At 42.6% G+C, this 20614-nt stretch overlaps 1 long non-coding RNA gene across 1 annotated transcript; it reads left to right on the forward strand.

Moving 5' to 3' along the window:
* The first annotated feature begins 607 nt into the window (after positions 1–607).
* On the forward strand, positions 608–17520 carry LOC116981123. Its single transcript, XR_004414170.1, has 3 exons — positions 608–636; positions 1752–1759; positions 17293–17520. It is a non-coding gene; the product is annotated as an uncharacterized LOC116981123 (long non-coding RNA).
* The last annotated feature ends 3094 nt before the right edge of the window (positions 17521–20614 follow it).

Here is a 20614-nt window from a genome sequence, read left to right on the forward strand (position 1 = left end):
TGGACCCACATTGTTATTTGTTTACGCACATGGGACTAAAGTAAAAAAAGTGGAACTACCTTGGCGTGCAGCCTCGAGCAACAGAGATGAGGAATTGAGAGGCTAAACTGGCAGTGAGATGATGGGAACAATTAGTTTCTACTTGTGGAACTCAATGCAGGTCGTACGCCAAATCTGCGCTGTGTGTTCATTATGATGACTTCAGTCTCCAAGCACTGATTGCCTTATTGAATCAGGAGGGGGCCCAATCTTGTGAGTGATTAGCAACAGAACCAGCAAGCCTGCACCATTTAAAGCTAGTTTGCACCTCTTAAAGGCGAGGAGCATTGTAGCTACGGCAGATGGTGAAAGTAATTGTGGGGATGGTTTGTAACTTCATATCAGATGTTTGGGGGGGAATCTTGGGCTCCTTGATTCTTGGCTGCTCCCAGTTGTTCTCTGGTGTGAGTACAGTTGATGGGCCCCTTCACAGGGGAGCCCACAGTCTTGGCTAACTTTAGTTTAGTTTAGAGATGCAACTTCACCCCACCGAGTCCATGCCAACTGACAAGTCTGAAGAAGGGTCTCGGCCCGAAACGTCACCCAGTCCTTCTCTACAGAGATGCAGCCCATCCCGCTGAGTTACTCCAGCATTTTGTGTCTATCTTCGGTTTAATCCAGAATCTGCAGTTCCTTCCTACACCGCAGCTTAACACTAGTTCTATTCTACACACTAGGGACAATTAACTTACAAACCTGCATGCCTTTGGAATGTGGGAGGAAACCAGAGCACCCGGAGAAAACCCAGTCACAGGGAGAACGTACAAACTCTGTACAGACAGCATCCGTAGTCAGGATTGAACCTGGGTCTCTAGCGCTGTAAGGCAGCCACTGCGCCCTCATTAAGGGAGAGCAGGGTATATACAGGTTTCATGGAACAGAGCATTTTCCTGATCTCGTAGAGAACAAATGATAGAACATTGGAAAGTGTTGGTAATATCCTCAGCTCCAGGAACCTGGTGCAAGGAAGCAGCTTTGACATCCGAGTTGCACTTCATTGAAACTCAATGAATAGTGAAAGATCTGGATAGAGTGGATGTGGAAAGGATGCTTCCACTAGTGGGAGAGTCTAGGTCCAGAGGCTATAGCCTCAGAATAAAAGGACGAACCTTTGGGAATTTGAGGAGGAATTTATTTAGTGAGATGGTGGTGAATCTGTGGAATATATTGCCACAGACAGCTGTGGAGGCCATGTCATTGGGTATTTTTAAGGGCCTGTCCCACTTAGGCAATTTTTGAGTGGATTGCTGGCGAGTATCAAGCTCGAGGCACTCGCTGAAAAACCAGGAACTGGAACGGCGACTGTCAGAGCGAAACGCACACACACACACGCACGCATGCATTTAACATTACCGGTTGGTTTTCCTTGGTTCTAAAAACTCGTGCTTACGTTTTTTCCCCCAATGAGCCAATGAAAATACCCGGTCAGCAAAGGAGATTAACTAAAACTACCTACGGCTACCTCGACTACCTACAACTACATGGTGACCGCACTTCCACTGCACCTACGACTACAGGATTATCGATTTTCTCCATGGCGACCAATTTTTGGTCGCAGAAATTTTTTCAACACGTTGAAAAGTTTGCTGTGACCATACTGAGGCTGCGACTAGTTCCCAGAATCTGGGAACTCCTCGCAACTAGGAAGGTGACTCACCTGAGACCACCAGCGGTCATGACACGCGCGCTGTCTCCTGCACTCACCTAAAGAGGCGCCTAAGTGGGACAGGCCCTTTAAGGTGGAGATTGACAGATTCTTGATTAGTAAGGATGTCAGGGATTATGGGGAGAAGGCAGGAGAATGGAGTTGCAAGGGAAAGATAGGTCAGGCGTGATTGAATGGCGGAGTAGACTTGATGGGCCAAATGACGTAAATCTGCTCCTATGACTTATGAACATCAACTTATACACCCGTTGTTTCCTAGCGAGGCTCTACAATTGTAGATGTAGCTGAAACATATTTCATTGAGCCTTCATTGGTGGTTCTCAGGTGGCCCACACTCTGAGAGGAACAGTTACTGGAACTGCAAATGTATTTGAAACTAAGTGATCTCCAAACAAACCACTCCTGCAGACCTGATGAACTTGTCAGAAAAACAAAAACGTCAAGCACTGATGCTCTTGAACAGACTTCTCATATGCCACGGCTGGATTCCTGACCTTCCTGTCCACCTCATTAACCCTTTCACGCTTTTTATCTGTTTATTTTCTCTTTTGCACCACTCTGATGCATTCACGCATAGGATGATTTGTCTGGATACCATGCAGGACAAAGCTTTACACTGTACCTTGGTACACTTGACAACCATAAACCAACACCTTTGCTTTACTCAAAGTTACTCGGCAACTAATCTATACGTTTTCCAAATTGAACTTTATTCAGAATAAGTAATACATACAAAACAAAACCGGTGCAAAATCTATTTATACACTTTCACTGTCAATACATTCAATAGTGTCAGAGCCAGTAGTGTTCTCATCTATTTTTAAACAATATACCCTTGCCACATGTGGCCCTCTGGGGTGATATCCCTTCCCTTGATCACCCTACTTCTTTCTATGTTACCTCTCTTTCTTATCCGCTCCCTACACATTAGGGACAATTTACAGAGGCCAATTAACCTACAAACCCGCACGTCTTTGGGATGTGGGAGAAAACCAGAGCATCTGGAGGAAACCCATGCGGTCACACGAAGAACATGCAAACTTCACGCAGACAGCACCCAAGGCCAGGATTGAACCTGGGCCCCTGGTGCTGTGAGGAAGCTGCGCTACCAGCTGAAACACTGCGCTGCCATTTATATTAGAACTAGACGAAGTGGGGCCCGTTAGGTCCCTGTCAAATGGGAGGCATGGTCCTTCAACGCAACCCGTTCCCACAAAGCAATATTCCACCACTCATCCATAGCTCCCAACTGCGTGGGCAATGCTCATTTCCCATCATCCCCAGAACTCTCTCTCCCCTCTTCTTCACCCTCCCTCTTCTTTCCCCTCTCCTCCTCCCCTCCCCAATCCCTCCCTCACCACTCCCTCCATCTCCTTTCCCCAACCCTCAGTCACTCCCTCTATAACTCCTCTCCCCTCCCTAACCCCTTCCTATCCCTCTATCCCCCAGTCCTCACCTCCCGCACTGCCCACCTCTCCCTCTATTTCCCACTCCCTACCTCCCCCACTCCCCCCTCACCCCCTCCTCTCCCTCTATCCCCCCCCTCCTCCCCCAGCCTCCCTCCTCACCTCCCCCACTTTCCCCTCCTTCTCCCTCCCTACCCCCTCCTCCCCCTCAATTCCCCCACTCTGTCTCCTCACCTCCCCAGGATCTTGAGGTAGCCACTCCTCTGACCGAGGTTGCCTTGACTGGAGGCCGCACCGACCGGAAGCCACGCCGGGCAACGTCAGGCAGTGGAGGGCACTGCCAGTGGCTGACAGCAGATGCGACCAATCAGTGCGGCGATGGTGCAGGAAGGTGCGTTGCTGTCCCAGCAGTGACTGACAGGAGAGGAGACCAATCTGTGCATGCGCGTTTTTTAAGATTTTTATTCTTAATAACTTTTAAAATATACCACCGATTCGAACAAAACTTGTTGCACTTGCAGCACCTGAGAATGGTGAGTAAGGTGGTGAAAAATCGTAGCACTAGCGTGTACCGTTTTTGTGCAAATGTAAAAATAACTCAAACCGGAAGATAACAAGATGAGAGTTTTAGTTATGTACTAGACTAAGTGGGACCCTTTGGGTCCCAGTCACATGGGAGGTCTGGTCCACCCCAATGCAAGCTATTCCCCAACACAATATTCCATCACTCACCTGTTCCCCCAACGCATCCCGTTCCCCCAAAGCAATGTTCCACCACTCTGGGGAGGTGGAGGGGGGGGATGGGGAAGGGGGTGTGGGTGAGGAGTGATGTGGGGGAAGGGGTGGTGGGGGAAGGGGTGTGTGTGGGGGAGGGGTGTGTGTGGGGGAGGGGCTGTGTGGGGGAGGATGGGGCTGTGGGGGAGGGGGGTGTGCGAGGGAGGGGGATACTTCAAAACCTTCATAGCTTTTGTACTATTTCACCTATCGGAACAAAACCTACGTGAATCATGGCGCTATGGGGATCGTTTTTGTGCAAATTTAATTACAACGCAGACAGGAAGTGTTCAAGATGAGTTTTAGTAATAGGATAGATAGATAGATAGATAGATAGATAGATAGATAGATAGATAGATAGATAGATAGATAGATAGATAGATAGATAGATAGATAGATAGAGTCTTACGGAATTTGCACAGAATACTGTGGTTGTGAACATTTTTAAATCTGCAAATGGTGGAAATTGAAAATAAAAACAGAAAAAACTGTAAGGACTCAGCAGGTCAGGCAGCATATATGGAGAGAAAATCAGAGATAGCATTTCAGGTGAAACCTCTTTGTTCAGTCCCCTGCTAAGTTGCCAATGCTCTGTAAGCATTAGCTGTATTTATTATTTCAGTATGCCTAGTTTGCGAAGCATTAAATTTCCACAAGCTCTTTCTCATTTTGAATAACATTTTTCCTTGGGGGACTGATGATGTTTCTCTGATATTATGTGCCCTGTTATACTAGGAACACTTGATGAAATAAGGATGCAACTTAACCAATTTTAGATTTTATAGGGCTTTGAAATTGATTCGTTATTAATTTTTCCTGACATATTGAGACATTGATTGTTGAAACAAAACCTCTGTGTCTACACTGAGGCAACCGATCAATAGAGCAATTAGTATCAGCTGAGGATCAACTTCAGTTATCACGTGTCCAAGTGCAACTCTATAATGGAGGGTGACAGTGGGTGGTGGAGCTGTGGAAGCTGCTTACATTTCAGCTGAGACAGTGCACTAAGATCTTGTCTGCCCTGGATGAAAATAATCCAATGGCACTTTCGGGCCGGACTCTCTTGATGTCCTAAATACACCTGGGTGGCACAACGGTAAACTTGCAGTCTTACAGCAACAGAAACCCGGGTTCGATCCTGACTACGGGTGCTCTCTGTGTGGAATTTGTACGTTCTCCCCGTGACCTGCATGGGTTTTCCCTGGGAGCTCTGGTTTCCTCCCATACTCCAAAAGACTTACAGGTTTGCAGGCTAATTGGCTTGGTAAAATTGTAAATTGTCCCTTTGTGTGTAGGATAGTGTTACTGTGCGGGGATCGCTGATCGGCCTGGACTTGGTGACTTGGTAAACTAAACATTAAAACATTAGAACAGCACCTCATATTTCGCTTGGGCAGCTTACAACCCAGCGGTATGTTGATTTCTCTAGTTTCAAGTAACCCCTGCATTCCCTCCCTCCACCACTCTAGTCGTCCTACTAGTCCCACCTTTTCGCATCCTTATATCTCGTCATTATCACATCTTCCCCAGCTAACAATGGGCCATTATGAGCTCCACCCTTCCTTGGTCATCCGTGGCAGGCCCTAGTTTTTTTCTGGCCTTCACGTACTTCCAGTGCTCTTCCCTCTACTTTCAACTGAACATGGTTTCTGATGCGAAATGTTACCTACTCCTTCTCTCCAGACATGCTGCCTGACCCGCTGAGTTATTTCAGCACTGTGTCTTTCCATATTGGCAGGACGTGTCTATTAGTGTCCTCAAGAACATCTTAGATGATAGGAATGGAAGGTTACATACCCAAGTGCCCTGATGAAAAATAATAGGCCACAATGCTTGCAGTGCTGCAGAAAGCGAAAAAAGATAACAAAATATTAACAGAGCATTTGAGTAGACCACAATTGTGGCTAATGAATTTCAATATAGGCAAACGTGACATTGTTTCCCTTGGATGTTATAAGAGTGAAAACATCTTAGTCTAAGGGGAAGTGGGGAAAGGGAGTGCTGAGGTGTAATTAAGCTTCTTAAGCTTCATAAGTCAAAGGAGCAGAATCAGGTCATTTGGCCTATTGAGTTTACTCGCCATTCAATCATGGCTGATATATCTTTCCCTCTAAACCCCATTCTCCCGCTTTCTCCGCTCTTAAGTACTGGGATCAGTAATATCTGAAGGTCAGGTGCAGAGGCTAACATATGTCTGGCTTTTCCATGCAAAGGGCCAGAGTACAAAGGGATAGAGGTTATTGTGCAATGACACAAAGTTTTGGTTATACTGCATTGACAATAATGTAAGCAGTTTGGATCAGCACACTATCGGAAGGAAATATTGGCCAATATATGTAATATGGTTCTGGATCTGTTCCTCTTTCCAGGAGGCTGCCTGGGCTGATGAGAATTTTCTGCATTTTTTGATGAAAAATGTATCAATTTTATCGGAACAAGTTGCACTCCAAGGATTGAAGTTGAAGAAAGGATTACAGAAATTAGATATGAATCCCATGGAATTGAGGAGGTTGAGTGGGATTTGACTTATGCATCGTGCAACAAACGCGATTCCTTGTCTCACAGAGGGTCTCAATATTCCTCAAAACTGTCTGAGAGTGGATAGAAGACTCAAGCAAAGGAAAACAAGTTGGGACAAGGTGTAGTTTTGAAAATGCACAATCTTGCATTTGAGAAAAATCTATTGACTCATAAGGGCGGCACAGTGATGCAGGTGCTGCCTCAAACACCAGAGTCCCGGGTTCAATCCTGACTCCTGACATATGTTGTACGTATGGAGTTTGCATGTTCTCCCTGTGACCACATTTCCTCCCGATGTTTTGGTTTCTTCGCTCATCCCAAAAATGTGCTGGTTTGTAGGTTAATTGCCCTCCGTAAGTTGTCCCTGGTGCAGGGAGTGGATGTGAAAATGAGATAACATAGTGTGAATCGGTGATCGATGTTCAGCATGGACTCTGTGGGCTGAAGGGCCTGTTTCCACGCTGTTTCTCTAAACATAATATGAGAAAAGGCATGGACAAGAATTGGTTAATAACTAAGCATAAAGTAGGAAGCCAGCCTTTTTTTTTTTAATGAATCTAAAAAGAAATTGTACAATGACTTTTAAATTTGTTTTCCTGGATGCAAACCAGATATTCAGGAGCAGTGCCAAGGCATGTTATTTGCAGCACACAGATGCAGATTATAAATCATTGTTTTGCTTTTGTTTTTAACCAGCTAGCATTTTTACGAATAGTGATGGGCACTTCTGTTATACAAAATAATATTTGGTAGGTTACCTATTATGCTTGGACTTGTTATGCTGATTCAATAATGACATTCAGAATTTCACAATAATACACCACTATGTGAGGTAACTATCTGTCCTCCAATCTGTTTAGCCTGTGTTTTAGTTTCCAAGGTATCTGTCTCATTGGGTGACTATGAAAATATTGCGCAATAGGATCATGAGAAAATAAAGTTAAGTAAAACTAGCTTCTAACCTCTTGCTTGGAATCTCCACAGTCAATTAGATATCTGGGGCTGATTAATTAATCTAAGATCAATTAGATTTCTGAAGGCCAACCAGAAAGTATTGCAACAGCTAAGGGATATTCACCATTTCAAAAAACAAAAAAGCATAAAATGTTTACTGCCTTAATGACACGCGGCTGAATACGCTTAGGAACAGGGCCCTGCAACAGTTGGAACTTGCCCAAGTCAGATAACAAAGCACAATAGGGCATATATACTGTACCAGTGCCAGAAACAATCAGCAACGGCCCAAAGCCAACAATTTGAGGAAATATACACCAGCTTTCCAAATTTGTTTCAACTGCAAGTAAAATTAGTAGTTTCATATCTTCCTATTTCCTATTCAAACTGAAGGCATCTCCAGTGGTCTACGAAAAATATTTGTGAGGATTACTGAATAGTTTTCCTTATCTTTTCATGCTGGTATTTGCAGTGCTAAGATGACATTTTGCAGTGAATCTTTCCCTTTGTAATAAATCATTTGCAAGGATTAGAAAGCTGTATTAAGCAGGTACAAATTTCGTGCTTTGAGAAATTTGGAAAAAAAAATATTGGAGATTAAATTGTCACCATATGAAAAGATGTTAAATTAATTCAAAATTCATGAACTCTTTATAAACGTTCCTGTAAGAAGCCGTAAAAGTAAATGATTTTTCCAGATCTATAACAAAGGAAGTGAGTGCTTCAACTTAAAATGTCTGGAGGTTGATGACAATGTTGGTTCAAAAAAAGCAGGTTAAATCCAATTCTGACGAATTATGCTCAATCATCTATTCTCAATCATCAACAAAGCAATGGAAGATGGTCACCTCAGTGGTACACTGGTACTATCCTATACACTAGGGACAATTTAATTTTTTTACTGAAGCCATTTAACCTACCAACCAGTATGTCTTTGGAGGAAACTGTATGCGGGAGGAAACTGGAGCACCTGGAGAAAACCTGTGTGGTCACAGGGAGAATATATAAACTGTACAGACAGCACCCATAGTCAGGATCGAACCTGGGTGTTTCTCAAGATTCCAGCATCTGCCATCCTTGTGCCTCCAGTCATAGAAGAAGATTGTTAGGGTCATCGAGTCAGAAAGAGACTAATACCATTGTAATGTTTACACTATGTCAGATATTAATCCACCTGCTGCCTTTTAAGCACCTTAGTGGATGCTATTTCCACGACAAAGCAAAATTATATTAAAACAAAACTTTTTCAAAATAAATCTTCTTTACACCTTTTTCCTCTGGTTACCATCTTGATACTGAATCAGTGTCAAATGAGGACAGATTTATTTTGCTGTTTACCTTATTAAAACCCTTTATAACATCGATATGACAAGTACAGTATATTCCCTATGTGAAACTTGGTCATTATTACTGACTAGCTAAAATACTCAGCGTATTAGATTCTTAATTATTTTTCCTCCCCCAGTGATGACTAATACACAGAAGTCCATGACAATAAGACATGTATGCAGATCACACTATTTCCTCGTCATGGGAAGCAATGATTCTATACTGGGATCCAGTACTATGCTGAATTAATTCACTTAGTCGAAAATGTAAGCATGATTCAGTTCCCCTGTCAAATAGCAGCATTATCCCACAGGAGAGCAACCTAATGAGGTCATGGGATTGAAAGCCTTCTGTAAATCTGCCCTGAAGCTTGTCTGGAGCTTCAGGGCATTAAAAACCATATCCCGAACACCTATCAGTACCGTTCGAATCATCAGATGAAAGATTTGGGAAATAAATTGTCACCACTGAACACGGCTTGAAGATCTTTCAATCTTTTCAAAAAAGGTTTAATAGCTTTTTTTTTTGGGTGTAGATTTTAATGACTACCAATTTAGCTGATAAGATTGGCAGGAAAACAACCAATGATAGCGTACCCATACATAAAGCTTCTTTCATACTTCTCAAGTAGCTAATAAGTCTCTTAATGGGTATAAATGGTAACATTTTGTTAATCCAGCTGTTTAGTGTGCAAAACTTAATGGCTATGGAAATTCGCGAATGTCATTTTGATAAATGGTAGAAGTTTTTGTGGGTTGTATAATGTCATTTAGCCTGACATTTTTTGGTACCGCAAGGCATTTCCTAAGTAGGATTGCTGGCGAGTTTGGGAACACATTATGCGGCTTTTCGACTCTGGGTTCACCGTTTTGGGAATAGGGGAATAAAAGTGAAGGAAATTTCGTAACAAGAAGTAAATTTGTCAGAAATTCGACTTGAAAGAGGTTTATGGTAGTGAGCTAAAATTCAAGGTCATAGGTAGTATTTCAGGGAAAAGTACAGGTGTTTACGGGTACCAAGTAAATGTTCCTTAATCTCATTGCTAAAGACAATTTCTGAAATAATCTTCTTCTCAAGTCCCATGCAACAATTAGGAAGACCACTGAGTCCAGTTGTCCTGTTCAACTGGATCCAACAGAGTTAGCATCTGAGAATAAGGCTGAGCAATGATCTTACTGGATGGAAAAGTTGTTGGATCACAGCAAGGGATGATTATCCTGGACACCCCAGGATAGAATTATGAGAGGCATAGATAGGGTAGACAGTTAAAACCTTTTTCCCAGGGTGGAAATGGCGATAAGTAGGGGGTAGACAAAAAAAGCTGGAGTAACTCAGCGGGTCAGGCAGCATCTCTGGAGAAAATCTCTGGTGATGTTTCGAGTCAAGAGTGAAAGGTCTGAAGAAAGTGTCTCCACCCGAAACGTCACCTATTCCTTTTCTCCATAGATGCTGCCTGACCTGCTGAGTTACTCGAGCTTTTCGTGTCCATCTTTGGTATAAACCGGCATCTGCAGTTCCTTCCTGCACAAAGACTAGAGGGTACGTATGGCTTTAAGATGAGAGAGCCACATTTAAAGAAGATGTGTGTTTGGCAAGTTATTCACACAGAGGGTGATCCAGAATGTCTGGAACATGCTGCTAGGGGTGGCGGTGGAAGCAGATATACAAAACAATACGATACCGTAGAACTTTATCCCAGGAGGGAAATTGATCTGCCAACAGTCATAAAAACACAAAATACATGAAACATGAAATTAAAGTAACGAGTGGAAAGGATTGGGTATGTGCAAAGATTGGGGAGGGGGAGGAGGGTGGGAGGGGAGTCAGTCTCAGTCTACCCTATGACAGAAGGGGGAGGAGTTGTACTGTTAATGATAGTACACTATGATAGTGGCATTTAAATATAATGTAATGTTAACTATGATAACGGCATTTAAATGGCTTTTAGATAGATATGTGGATATGCAGGAAATGAAGTGATATGGATCATATGCAGGCAGAAGGGATTAGTTTATCTTAACATCATCTCCGGCATAGACATTCTGAGCCAAAGGGCATATTCCGGTACTGTTCTGTTATAAATTGTATCAAAATCTGAGCACCTGAAGACTATCTCCTGATATCTTTGCAGTGGAAATTAGCAATCGACACTCTTAAGGGGATTTCTTAGGCGATTGCCGGTGTCTAGGCTGTCACCACATGGTCGCCAGGGTGTCGCCTGTATGGTCGTGAGTAGTCTCCTCAGTCGCCCTGAGAGTCGTAGCATTTTTCTGATCACCGCTGGATTTTGAAATGTTCAAAACTTTTCGGCGACAGTCGGTGATTATAGGCTTATCGTAGCTTGTCTCTTTCAGACGTGGGTGCTGTCATAGGTTGTCACCAGGATGACGTGGGTGCTGTCTGTGTGGAATTTGTACATTCTCCCTGTGACCACATGGGTTTTTTTTCCCGGTTTCCTACCACATTCCAAAGTCGTGCAGGTTTGTAGGTTAATTGGCTTCTGTAAATTGTTCCCAGTGTGTAGGATGGAACTAGTGTATGGGTGATCACTGGTCAGGGTCATGTCTAAAACTAAAACTGAAGTTACTTTCCTGTAGCCATGTAGGACCTCTGGCCAGGGTCAGCAATCACACGGGATGGGCTTCATTCCTCCTGAAGTGAGACGTGACTGATTGTTTTTGTTGAAGAGAGCACACCATGATGAGGACATGCTGGGAGCCTCCTGTGTATTGGGCAGTGATAGGCAGAATCCTCTGCTGATTTAACCCACTCTATTTGGACTTTGATGGAGTGCTACTTCTTCCTGTTGAGGTAAAACTGCCGACACTGCCATAGGGGAGTCTATGTACCATTGATGGTTCTTTAGGGAATAACCAATCCCCCAACAGTAACATGCCTGCACTGTTTCAGCCCACAAACTCTTCCGGGTGGATCAGTGGGTCCTGGCTGCTTCTGTGCTGGATATACATTGGGCCAAATTAACCAGTTCAAATCAGCATTAGAAACTCAGAGCTGCTCTGTCAGAAATTCTGCCCCTAACGTACGTGAAGCGCAAGCAGTTCTGGAAACCTGAAATAAAAGTAGAAAATTCTGGAATCACCAAAGCAGGTCAGACAGCACTTGCGGAAAGAGAAACAAAGTTAATGTTTCAGGTCTTGATCCTTCATCAGAGCTGGGAAAGGGAGAAAATAAGTTTGTTTTCACTATGAGAGTAGTTATGCTGGAATGGGTGGTACAAGTGGAATATCTCTGATAGGTGGGACCAAATGAGTTAATGTGGCAGGGAGAATCAGCCTATGTTCTTTGTCTGGGTTATGTATTAGTTTTAGTTTAGTTTAGAAACACAACATGGAAACTGGATCCATGTCAACCATTCACACTAATTTTATATTATCCAACTTTTGCATCCGCTCCCTACACACTAGCAGCAATTTACAGAGGGTCAATTTACCAACAAACCCACACTGTCTTTGTGGATGTGGAGGGAACCGGAGGTATCAGAAGAAACTGACACTGTCACAGGGAGAACATGCAAACTCCACACAGACAGCACCCAAGGTCAGCATTGAATTTGGACCTCCAGCGCTTTGAGGCAGCGGCTATACCAGCTGTGCCACTGTGCTGCCCATATTGACAATAGCAAAGCTGTAGGGATGTAGTCAACTGACCAGACGATACTAATAGAAAAAGAAAAACTGTGCCAAGATTTTTCATTCATTCTTGCTGCCATGTTGAGAATCAGTTATTTTTGCCTATCATATATCTGTGATTTTGTCTCAGGTTTTCTTCTGACAAGGATTCTCACACTTGACGATGTAGCACTGTTCCCTTTTCCACAGATGCTGTCTGACCTGCTGAGTGTTTCAGTATTTTCTGTATTTATTTCAATGTAATGATGGGTGACCTGCAACTGCCTTATCTCTTGTTCTGTATCAGTTCTCATAGCCCACAACTCCAAGATTTGTCTACCACAGAGTCAAACAAAGCTGTTGCAACTCTTTCCTAGTCTTGCTTCTCTCCTCTGCTGCCTCCCTGTGACCCATGCCACCAGTTTCAGTCTTTTGCATGGGGGTGGGGGATACAAAGTTAGAATCATGAAATGCTACACAATTTAGAGAAAATACCATTTAATAAAAACAAAATTTGACTTAATCAATCTCCATAAATCAGTGCTCCTAATTATAAACACAGAGTTGCAGAATATAACTGCCCAAAGCATCTAATAAAAGTCTTATGATCCCAAGCAATAAAAAGCGATTTTAACTTTTCAATCGCTGTAAACCTGTGGCCCTGCTAAGGTCTGCTTTTTTTAATATTAAAGTAAACACAGAGAAAGATGGCTAATTTCACATCTCCACCCAACAAATCACAATGCTTAACATTTATGACATTACGATGCCATTGAGCAATTGCATGGTATCACCCCAAGACATTTTGAGTAGCTTATCTAAATCCCTACTTTATCAGTTGCTCATGAGGTTAGCATTTACACAACCAGTTCAGCCAGCCCTTAACTTCGAGCATATGGATTTCTGCTGCGTTTTCAAATTGATTTTCAGCAGGCCAGAAGTTAATGTTCCGTAACTAATTTCTTTTACTTATACATAAATATGTATAAAGTGGGATTCATGAACAGTTAAAGAGCTTCACAATTTAATCTTAAAAAGAATGTTTCTCTGTTTTTTCTCATTTCTTCCCCTATTGAAAGCTCAGGCTTTCAGTAAGAGGAGAAATCCCTCCAAATTCCAACAAGTATTATCCGAAAGATGGATTACCGAGCAATTTTAGTTAATAGTTTTTTCACACAAGTCTCAACTTGCAGTTTGTGTAACGTAAGACAAAGATAATATACTGCATTTAGCAGATTTAAATGCTAGAGAAATAATAGGCTGACATAGTTTAGCTGTGATCTTACAACTATATGGGTAAAGCACAACGGAAGGATTGTTTAGAAAATTAATCAATAACCATTGTAACCTCTGGCAATTGACAAGCTTTAATGTAGATACTTACGTTTATATTTTGAAACAACGGCACAGTGGCGCAGCGGTAGAGTGGCTGCCTTACAGCGTCAGAGACCCAGGTTCGGAGTCTGTATGTTCTCCCTCTGGCCGCGTGGGTTTTCTCTGGGTGCTTCAGTTTCCTCCCACACACCAAGACGCACAAACTTGTAGGATAATTGGCTTCTGTAAATTGTCCCTAGTGTATAGGATAGAACTAGTGTACAGGTGATCGCTGGCTGGCATGGACTCAGTGGGCCGAAAGGCCTGTTTCCACGCTGTAACTCTAAACTAAACTAAATTAAACTTCATAACATCCAGATATCTGGAATGGTTTCCTTTCCTTGTAATACAACAAAACTGTTTGGCTCAACATATCCATGCTAGCTCTCAGAACTATCCTATCAATACCACTTCTCTACTTATTCCCAATTTGAAAACGATAGCAACACTGCCTGCTACACCACTGGGATTCAGTAAGGTATCTGCTGGTAAAAGATAGCTGAACAAGAGAAGTCATGGTTGAAGATAGTAAGAACTTAGAGATGGATGTTTTTATACAGAAAATCCATCCAAGTAGTTGAACAATCAGGGAACGACTAATGAGAGGAGTGGGATCTAGCAGTGTGTTGGAATTTTGTGCACTTTGGTTGTTATGTTATTATGGTCATTATGATAGAATCTAGCACAATGTAATGATTTATCCTTCAGCGTTTCAGCCACATTGTTGGTATAGAGGATTTGTTCTTTGTGATGGCAATCAATGTGACCAGTCATTATTGAAAAGAGGCCGGTTAAGTTTCGGCAGCACCTCACTCAGAGAGAGCTGTGCTTGTTAAATCACCTCCCTATTCCCAGCACTAGCAACTGAACCAACAACTAGAGAGCAGCCCTGAACCACCATCTACCGTACCTCATTGGAGACCCTCGGGCTATCTTTGATCAGACTTTACTGGACTTTATCTTGCACTAAACATTATTCACATTTAATCCCTTTATCATGTACTGTATCGGTACACTGTGAATGGCTTGATTGTAAACAAGTATTGTCATTCCACTGTCTGGTTAGCACGCTAACAAAAGCTTTCCACTGTACCTTGGTACACGAGACAATAAACTAAACTCAAACTGAAACTTAAGAAGGAGGATGGACAGCCCAGTGTGGCCATTGCTATTTAAAGGCAGCCCACATCATTTTAGCAAGAACTACCGAGGTGTCCTAAGTTTACGAGAACACCACTTACATCTCCGACCAGTGTGCGGAAGGTATTATTGTTCAAAATTGCTCACTTGCTATCGAGGCCTGCCTATAATGGGGATATCAGATGATTATCTTATGTTAGTAACTGGTCTAACTTCCAGTTAACATTGTAAAAAGGTCAGGATGGTCATTTGACATAAAATGCTGGCTGGATACCATATGAAACTTTGCATGTTGAACAGTTAGGTTGTTAACAGAATAAAATTGTTTTAGCATGAAAATGAATTGTCATCAATCATTCATTCAAAAATATCATAATCATACTTTATTAGCCAAGTATGTTTTGCAACATATGAGGAATTTGATTTGCCATTCAGTCATACCAATAAAAAGCAACAAGACACACAAAGTACATTTTAACATAAACATCCACCACAGTGACTCCTCCACATTCCCCCCATATAATAGTAATGAACATGAAAATAATAATTATAAATCTTGCAGTATTAAAAGTGCGACATAAGTCCAGCACTATAAAGTGTCGCAGTGTTGCTACAAATGTGGGTAAGGCACTATTAACTGTTGAGAAACAATAAAACATTCTGCTTTAGAGTAGTCTTGGTTTTATAAATGCATATTATTTGACCTGTGACATATATTTCTTTCTTGAACTGCATCCACAATATATATTTGTGCAAAGCCTAATTGTCAACGATCAATTAGACATCTGCAACAGTAATTAGGGACTGTGTTTCAATTAGAAAATGAATGATTTAATGAAAACAAGCAATGTGAAGTACTGAAGTGTCTGTCTGCAATTACTGATACAAAGCTCTAATTGATTTTTATTAACATCATTGAAACAGGCAATTTTTAAAACATATTAAGCAAAATTTAAGCTCGTCTCATGTTCACAAACAGACTCGCAAAATAAACTGAATGTTAAAAAGTTTTATTTTTTGACATTTGGTCTGAAGTAGTCTGAAGAAGGGTCTCTATCAGGGTCTGACGAAGGGTCTCAACTTCAACCATCACCTATCCAAGTCCTCCAGAGATACTGCCTGAGCTGCCGAGTTACTCCAGCACTGTCTGGTTATCACTTCCTTTAACGGAGTCAGGTTGTTTCAGAGATCATTTTCAACTTGTATTGTTGGAGATGTATTGATGGATCAGGATGCAGAGTGCTACTCCAGCCAGCCTTCATAGAATTAAAGCTCCTGACTCAAAACGTCACCTGTCCATTAAAGAAACCACGTGAAATGTTGCCTGATAATTCCCTCCATAAATACTGCCTGACCCGCTGAATTTCACCAACACTTCAGACCAATGCCTCCATTGCCTTGCTTTGAGAACGGAGAGGTTGAGAAGGAGTTTCTTCCCAGAGGCCATTAGGACTGTAAACTCCTACCTCACCAGGGACTAACTTTACTGTACCATTCTACTGTTTTTTAAAAATTGTTGTTTTTTTTCCTTTTTCCTTCCTCCCACAATATGTAATATGTAAAAGAATATGTGATTCTGTCCAATTCTGTTGTAGTTTGTTTGTTTGTTTATTTTATGCACAAAGTCCGCGAGCATTGCCACTTTTCATTTGACTGCACATCTCGTATGTGTATGTGACGAATAAACTTGACTTGACTTGGAGTCTGCACTGACCTTCCATCAAGCATTCAATAACTTTCCACACATTCTCATCAACCCCCCTTAGATTCAACCATTCACCTACACTCCAGGGGAAATTTCTAGTGGTCAGTTATCCAACCAATGTAGGCCTGGAAGAGACCAGCAACTTTGGTAAGCACATCCTGAATGTGAAGGAATTTTCAGAAATATAATTGGTAATATCATTCGTACCGTGAATGTTGTAGATGGTCCAGAAGTAAATTGCCGTGCAGAGATCGCTGCTGGCCAGTTTTATGCCAAGTTGGATCTTCAAAACCACGCCCAAACGCCTTGCTGGTGTATGGAAGGCCACGGTGAATATCATCACTTTCACTGGAGCTGGCTCCCAAGATATATGAAGCAGTCTATGCATTCCTGGTTCTTGCCACAAACCTTTATTGTCAGAGGCCTTGTGTTGTGCAGCAGGGACAGGACAGTGGAGGATTTCTAACTTGCAGATATAGGCTTATAAAGTCATAGACTACATACTCGTGTCATTACTGAACTATAATGCAGGCCGACAAAAAGTGCTGAAGTAACTCAGTGGGTCAAGCAGCATCTCTAGAGAAAAATAATGTGTGACATTTCGGGTTGGAAACCTTCTTCAGGCAGAGGCATTGCGAGTAAGTCCCATGGAGTAAATACTTCGCCCAGTATTCAAATATAATTTTTCAAAGTTTTAAATTCAAAGTTTTATCAAATTCATAACTTTACATATTATGGACTCGAGGGCTAAAGCTATTGGAAAAGCTTGGGCAGGCCAGCACTTTAATCCCTGGAGCACAGGAGGCTGAGGGGTGATCTTACAGAGGTGTATAAAACCATGAGGGAATTGATAGGGTTCATGCACAGTCTATTAACCAGGGTTGGAGAATCAAGAGCCAGAGGACATTAGTTTAAAGTGAGAGGAGCTAGATTTAATAGGAATCCGAAGGATATTTTTTCACTCAGAGGTCGATGGGTACATGGAACAAGCTGTCTGGGAGGTAAATGAGGCAGTTATTATAGCAGCATTTAAAAGACACAAAGATACACAAAAATGCTGGAGAAACTCAGCGGATGCAGCAGCATCTATGGAGCGAAGGAAATAGGCAACGTTTTGGGCCGAAACCCTTCTTCAGACTGAGGAAGACATATGACACATGACAGGTACATGGATAGGAAAGGTTTTAGAGGGATGTGGGCAAATGGGATTAGCTTGGAATGGACATATTGTTTGGCTTGGACGAGTTGGGCTGAAGGGTCTAAAAATAATGTACATTCATTAGGAACCCATTAGTTGCATTAATTATTAAAAAGTACCATATAACAATGCAGGGTGGACACAAAATGTTGGCGTAAGTCAATGGGTCAAAGCAGCATCTCTGGAGATAAAGTATAGGTGGCGTTTCAGGTCAGGACCTTTCTTCTGACTATTCTTGTTTTCTTGATGTGCTGCCTGACCTGTTGAGTTACTCCAGCATTTTGTGTCTATCTTCAGTATAGACCAGCACCTGCAGTTCCTTCCTATTCATATAACAATGTAATATTGTTTTTAAAAGTCTGCTTTCCTTGCCTCCAAACATTTATTGGAGCATGTTTAATGTTTTATGATCTTTAGGAATTTCATTGCGCAAATGATCAATTTTAGTCCGAAGTGCAAGAAGGGTCTCAGGCCACTGACACGGAGATTCAATAAATGTTTTGCCTGGCACAGCTAGCTTGACAGTGGATTATAATATTGTTTTTTGAGTATTATAGCATGCAGATTCTAATCTGACAGCAGCGGTGTGCTGTTCAGTGGTGCCGTAGAGTTATGGGAATGAAGCCTGTCCTGGCTGACAGCAGTGCTCAGGCTGATTACGTTGCTCTTGTGGTGGTGAAGAGGTCAAGTCATGCTGCTTAGCCTCCCAACTCTGCGCATTGTTCTCGTCTGTTTTTTCCTGCAGCTTCATCGTTGCTGCCACAGTTCTTCAACTTGCTCTACAGGAGCCATAATGAGGGATTTGATGCTGAATCCTTTTTTAGCCAAGCTCCATAAGATGCCTAGGAAGGAACTGAAGAAGGAACTGACGATTCCTCAGTCTGAAGAAGGGTCTTGACCCGAAACGTCACCCATTTCTTCTCTCCAGAGAGGTTGCTTGTCCCGCTGAGTTACTCCAGCATTTTGTGTCTTTCTCCATACGATGCCTCACTGCTCTTCGAGTGGTGCCCCAGAAATCCCAGTCCATCCAGTGGCTGTAGAAGATGGGATGTCATGTTTCAACTCATATCGGTTCTGAGACCCACCTTGCAAATTTCGAGAGCAGAAGCCTGGAGCTGAGATTGGCTGAGATAACCCTTACGTAAGTCGGGGAGTGCCTGTACTGGATCGCAATGGACTCATGGTCGAAGGTGGGAGAGAAGAGTTGAGACTACAGTCAGCTGTGGGAATCCCTCTTGACCGATGGGGAGAAGGGGAGCCTGGAAATCCTATGGGCCTGTGGTTGGGAAGAGCGATCAGGTGAGGGTACTGGTGCGAGGGTTCAGGGTGATGGAGGGGAGCAGCAGAGGAACTTTGTAGAATGGGAGGGCCAAAGGCCAAAACTTGGCCCTGTAGGGCTGTAAGCAAAAGAAGTGAGTCAGAAGATAGAACACAAAATGCTGGAACAGGACAGGCAGCATCTCTGGAGAAAAGGAATAGATGTTGTTTCGGGTCGAAACTCTTCTTCGGACGGGGAGTCTGATGCAGATGCGGATTGGTGTGGAAGAGAAGTTTCCTGATACTTGTTTTGGAAAGAGGCCTCGGCCTATCTACGATAATAAAACATGGTTGTCCCAGGCATGTCATAGACTGATTGTTTAAGCAAACTTAATGTGAGTTCACCTGTAGTTCTCCAAAACGACCATTGTTTAGAGAATTAAATCATCTTGCATGAAAATTGTGTTAAGGGCCTGATGGCGCGCAAAGATTTTGTACATCACAAAATCCTGGGGCACCGCGTGTCACTGCCTACGTCACCACGCATCACGCGCGTGTAATGTGTTCCATGCGTGCATCATGTGCGCGTCGTGCGTTGTGACGCGTAAATGATGACGCATAAATTACGCGCAAATGACGCCCAAGTGGGATAGGCCCTTTAGGCATGCAAGAGAGATACATAACTGGAAGAGGGCAGCACGATGGCGCAGTGGTAAAGTTGTTGCCTTACGGTGTCAGAGACCCAGGTTCGACCCTGACTACGAGTGTTGTCTGTATGGAGTTTTCACATTTCACCTCTGCCGGCGTGGGTTTTCTTTGAGCGCTCCACACTCCAAAGACATACAGGTTTATAGGTTAATTGGCTTCAGTAAAACATTTAATTTGTTTCTAGTGTATAGTGTAGTGCGATGGGGATCGCGGTCGGCACGGGCTCGGTGGGCCGAAAGGCCTGTTCCCGCACTGTATAACTAAACTAAACTAAAAGTCCAATTGAATTTTTTCTGGGTTTGCTATGAAACTTTACTCTAGAAAATCAATCTTTAATTGCATAGCACAATTGTTTTTAAGTAAATACACTATTAGAACCTGTCCAATACTTTTGTTTTTTGGCATATTGTTCTGATTTTTCCTTTCTCTTCCTAACTTAATCCAGCTGTTCTTCCCCTCTCTTTATTTTTCTTTCTTTCAGTAACATAACACTCCTTCTATTATTTCCATTGCGATCCTTTGCCAAAACAAATTGCAGATTTTGGAAATCTGAAACAAAAATAGAAAATACTGGAAATACACAGCAGGTCAGGCAGCATCTTTATTTAGTTTTAGTTTTAGTGATACAGCATGGAAACAGGCCCTTCAGCTCACCTAATCTGCACTGACCAACGATACCCCATACACTATTCTATCCTGAACACTAGGGACAATTTACTGAAGCCAATTAACTTACAAACCTGCACGATTTTGCAATACGGGAGGAAATCGGTGCACCTGCAGAAAATCCACGTGGTCAAATGGAGAATGTACAAACTCCCTAGAGACAGCACCCATAGTCAGGATCACACCCAGGTCCCTGGCGCTGTAAGGCAGCAACTCTGCCGCTGCACCACTGTATCACCTCATGGA

Source organism: Amblyraja radiata, chromosome 15, assembly GCF_010909765.2.
Source record: "Amblyraja radiata isolate CabotCenter1 chromosome 15, sAmbRad1.1.pri, whole genome shotgun sequence".
NCBI classification, from domain to species: Eukaryota; Metazoa; Chordata; class Chondrichthyes; order Rajiformes; family Rajidae; genus Amblyraja; species Amblyraja radiata.